Here is a 5333-nt window from a genome sequence, read left to right as displayed (position 1 = left end):
CACGCTGTGCAGGCCGGCCAATCACTGCAATTCCACAACTAACAGGGCTGTGGCATTGCAGTGGTCTGCCAGCCAATCCCTGCATGAGGGCTGGCTCTCAAAAGAGCGTCAACATGCAGAAATGAAGACCACGAGTACAGCACGAGTATCGCGAGATTACTCGGTCCCCGCCGAGCAGCCCGAGTACAGCGATACTCGTGCGCAGGGCCGGCGTCAGCACCCGGCAAACCCGGGCAAATGCCGGGGCCCTGGAGAGCCGGGGGGGCCCACTCGGCCTCGTCAGTTCTCCTGTCCCTTGGCCGGGGCCCACTCGCCTTTACAGTTCTGCGGTCCCCGGCCGAGTTCCGGGGACCGCAGTCCTCGGCAGCAATCTGCGGCGCCGTCACTTTAAGGCGCGCAGACATCCTCGTTTGAATTTCATCTGTGGGCGGAGCTACCGCCTTCTCAGTCCCACAGATGAAGGAGGCGAGCTTCTGTCCGGCGCTGTGTGGGCCCCCTCTCCACCGTGACCTAATCGGGTAAGTGCCCTCCCCGCCTCCCCATTATAGGCCCCGGTGAGCTGCTTCTACCCCCTGGATGTATGCCCTGGCCCCTGCCAATGCCCCCACCCGCCGATTCCGCGGGTGTGGGCCCCGCCGAGCCGCGGGTGCTGGCCCCGCCGAGCCGCGGGTGTGGGCCCTGCCGAGCCGCGGGTGCTGCCAGTGCCGCGGGTGCTGTACCCGCCGAGCCGCGGGTGTGGGCCCTGCCGAGCCGCGGGTGCTGCCAGTGCCGCGGGTGCTGGCCCCGCCGAGCCGCGGGTGTGGGCCCTGCCGAGCCGCGGGTGCTGTCCCCGCCAAGCCGCGGGTGTGGGCCCCACAGAGCAGCAGAGTTGTGTGCATTTGTCTGAATGTAGCAGAGTTGTATGTGTTTGTCTGTATGTAGCAGAGTTGTATGTGTTTGTCTGTATGTAGCAGAGTTGTGTGTGTTTGTCTGTATGTAGCAGAGTTGTATGTGTTTGTATGTAGCAGAGTTGTATGTGTTTGTATGTAGCAGAGTTGTATGTGTTTGTATGTAGCAGAGTTGTGTGTGTTTGTCTGTATGTAGCAGAGTTGTATGTGTTTGTCTGTATGTAGCAGAGTTGTATGTGTTTGTCTGTATGTAGCAGAGTTGTATGTGTTTGTCTGTATGTAGCAGAGTTGTATGTGTTTGTATGTAGCAGAGTTGTATGTGTTTGTATGTAGCAGAGTTGTATGTGTTTGTCTGTATGTAGCAGAGTTGTATGTGTTTGTCTGTATGTAGCAGAGTTGTATGTGTTTGTCTGTATGTAGCAGAGTTGTATGTGTTTGTCTGTATGTAGCAGAGTTGTATGTGTTTGTATGTAGCAGAGTTGTATGTGTTTGTCTGTATGTAGCAGAGTTGTATGTGTTTGTCTGTATGTAGCAGAGTTGTATGTGTTTGTCTGTATGTAGCAGAGTTGTATGTGTTTGTCTGTATGTAGCAGAGTTGTATGTGTTTGTATGTAGCAGAGTTGTATGTGTTTGTATGTAGCAGAGTTGTATGTGTTTGTCTGTATGTAGCAGAGTTGTATGTGTTTGTCTGTATGTAGCAGAGTTGTATGTGTTTGTCTGTATGTAGCAGAGTTGTATGTGTTTGTCTGTATGTAGCAGAGTTGTATGTGTTTGTATGTAGCAGAGTTGTATGTGTTTGTCTGTATGTAGCAGAGTTGTATGTGTTTGTCTGTATGTAGCAGAGTTGTGTTTGTCTGAATGTAGCAGAGTTGTGTGCATTTGTCTGAATGTAGCAGAGTTGTATGTGTTTGTCTGTATGTAGCAGAGTTGTATGTGTTTGTCTGTATGTAGCAGAGTTGTATGTGTTTGTCTGTATGTAGCAGAGTTGTATGTGTTTGTCTGTATGTAGCAGAGTTGTATGTGTTTGTCTGTATGTAGCAGAGTTGTATGTGTTTGTCTGTATGTAGCAGAGTTGTGTGTTTGTCTGTATGTAGCAGAGTTGTGTGTTTGTCTGTATGTAGCAGAGTTGTATGTGTTTGTATGTAGCAGAGTTGTGTGTTTGTCTGTATGTAGCAGAGTTGTATGTGTTTGTCTGTATGTAGCAGAGTTGTATGTGTTTGTCTGTATGTAGCAGAGTTGTATGTGTTTGTCTGTATGTAGCAGAGTTGTATGTGTTTGTCTGTATGTAGCAGAGTTGTATGTGTTTGTCTGTATGTAGCAGAGTTGTATGTGTTTGTATGTAGCAGAGTTGTATGTGTTTGTCTGTATGTAGCAGAGTTGTATGTGTTTGTCTGTATGTAGCAGAGTTGTGTGTGTTTGTCTGTATGTAGCAGAGTTGTATGTGTTTGTATGTAGCAGAGTTGTATGTGTTTGTCTGTATGTAGCAGAGTTGTGTGTGTTTGTCTGTATGTAGCAGAGTTGTATGTGTTTGTATGTAGCAGAGTTGTATGTGTTTGTCTGTATGTAGCAGAGTTGTATGTGTTTGTCTGTATGTAGCAGAGTTGTATGTGTTTGTCTGTATGTAGCAGAGTTGTATGTGTTTGTATGTAGCAGAGTTGTATGTGTTTGTCTGTATGTAGCAGAGTTGTATGTGTTTGTCTGTATGTAGCAGAGTTGTGTGTGTTTGTCTGTATGTAGCAGAGCTGTATGTGTTTGTATGTAGCAGAGTTGTATGTGTTTGTCTGTATGTAGCAGAGTTGTATGTGTTTGTCTGTATGTAGCAGAGCTGTATGTGTTTGTATGTAGCAGAGTTGTATGTGTTTGTCTGTATGTAGCAGAGTTGTATGTGTTTGTCTGTATGTAGCAGAGTTGTATGTGTTTGTCTGTATGTAGCAGAGCTGTATGTGTTTGTATGTAGCAGAGTTGTATGTGTTTGTATGTATGTAGCAGAGTTGTGTGTGTGTGTGTCTGTCTGTATGCAGCAGACTTGTGTGTGTCTGTAAGTGTATATGACTGTATATATTTGTCTGTTTATATGTATTTTTGTGAGTTTGTCTTTAAATATGTATATGTTCGTATCGGTGTCTGTGTGTGGATGGGGCCCACTGGGACTCTTCCGCCCAGGGCCCACAAAAACCTGGAGCCGGCCCTGCTCGTGCGAGTACCGAGTAGTTACAAGCATGCTCGCTCATCACTACTCAGAAGTGATCCTCAATGAAATGTTGGGATCTATCCTGCCCAGAAGACACACAGACCTCCAGATTCTACCTTCTTCCTTCCGTCTCACCATGTGCAGCTTTGCCTTCCCCCTGTTGGTCACATCAGCCGCTTGGTCTGTGTCCTCATCTCCTTCAGGTAACTTCGGCTTTGGACCTAAAATCTTTAAGAAATAAAAATAATTCATCTGTAAGTGATTTTTTTTTGCCAACTTGAGTCTCCCCCAGTGTCATATACTACAAGAGTATTTGGAGTTGTCATTTTGCAACAAGAAGAAGCAGAACTGATAATATCCTGCAAACGATTTGGCATTTCTAATCTTATCCTGCAGTCACCTCCAGAGCTGCATTCAGCATTCTGCTTAGAATCTGCCAGCACTGTGTGGACAGACGCAGCCCCTCTAAATTTTGTTTCAGCTTTTACCTAGGTAGTTATAGTCTATGACAGCCAGCTTGATAGTTACAGATAATTCACAGCAAAATAGCCTATGGAAATTAGGTCTAAAGATGCACCTCATTGTCAGACTCACCGATGGACAGCTCTGCACAGCTTGCTGGTTGCATAATTTAGCCATATGGCTCTCCATCTACGGCTTCTCCCAGCTTCGTCCTCTACAGTATAAGTAATGTATGTACACAGTGACTGCACCAGCAGAATAGTGAGTGCAGCTCTGGAGTATAATACAGGAGGTAACTCAGGATCAGTAATGTAATGTATGTACACAGTGACTGCACCAGCAGAATAGTGAGTGCAGCTCAGGAGTATAATACAGGAGGTAACTGTGACTGCACCAGCAGAATAGTGAGTGCAGCTCTGGAGTATAATACTGGATACAACGCAGGATCAGTAATGTAATGTATGTACACAGTGACTGCACCAGCAGAATAGTGAGTGCAGCTCAGGAGTATAATACAGGAGGTAACTCAGGATCAGTAATGTAATGTATGTACACAGTGACTGCACCAGCAGAATAGTGAGTGCAGCTCTGGAGTATAATACTGGATACAACGCAGGATCAGTAATGTAATGTATGTACACAGTGACTGCACCAGCAGAATAGTGAGTGCAGCTCTGGAGTATAATACTGGATACAACGCAGGATCAGTAATGTAATGTATGTACACAGTGACTGCACCAGCAGAATAGTGAGTGCAGCTCTGGAGTATAATACTGGATACAACGCAGGATCAGTAATGTAATGTATGTACACAGTGACTGCACCAGCAGAATAGTGAGTGCAGCTCTGGAGTATAATACAGGAGGTAACTCAGGATCAGTAATGTAATGTATGTACACAGTGACTGCACCAGCAGAATAGTGAGTGCAGCTCTGGAGTATAATACTGGATACAATGCAGGATCAGTAATGTATGTACACAGTGTCTGTCAGGTTCTCACATTTTTCTGCTTTTACCTTTATAAGATCACCAGACTCACTTCCATCCTCCACAACGATTAGTTTGGCTCTGCCTTTCCTTTCATTGTTCCGGATGCCGTTGGCAAGTTGTGCTGCTTTGGTTCGCTCATACTTGTTACATTTCTCCCCGCACCACTGGTAAATTTCCTGTGTAAAATAAGCACACATTTTATATATATATATATATATATATATATATATATACATATACTGTATATATATATATATATATATATATATATATATATATATATATATATATATATATGTATATATATACACATATATATATATACAGTATATACTGTATATACTGAATACAGTGTGTATATATATATATATATATATATATATATATATATATATATATATATATTTATTTATTTATTTATTTTTTTCTTCTAAATCCAGCATCAGTGTTGTCGTGGGGCTGTGTCTGGCTTCGCAGCAGTGATTGCAGTCAGTCTTATCTAATCGTGCTAAGACTCTCAAGTCACTTTCCAGTTTATCTCATGGATGATTCTGTGATTCAGTGACTGTTGACGCCATTAATCTCACGTCTGGATTCTGATATCACCTTTATAGCTGACGTATTATATGACTTTGTTTATTATCCTGAACTCTCCCGTCTTCTTTTTTCATTGAAATTTAGTGACGTTAAACTAAATGCAGCAACCCCAGAGAAAACTACATCATTGCTTTCTGCTCAGTGCAGGGCCATGAGGGGCAGAACTCACCGACTCCTTACACCCGACAGTAATTACAAGTGCATCT

This window comes from Anomaloglossus baeobatrachus, chromosome 6, assembly GCF_048569485.1.
Source record: "Anomaloglossus baeobatrachus isolate aAnoBae1 chromosome 6, aAnoBae1.hap1, whole genome shotgun sequence".
Classification (NCBI taxonomy): Eukaryota; Metazoa; Chordata; class Amphibia; order Anura; family Aromobatidae; genus Anomaloglossus; species Anomaloglossus baeobatrachus.
Note: the sequence above shows the minus strand (reverse complement) of the source record.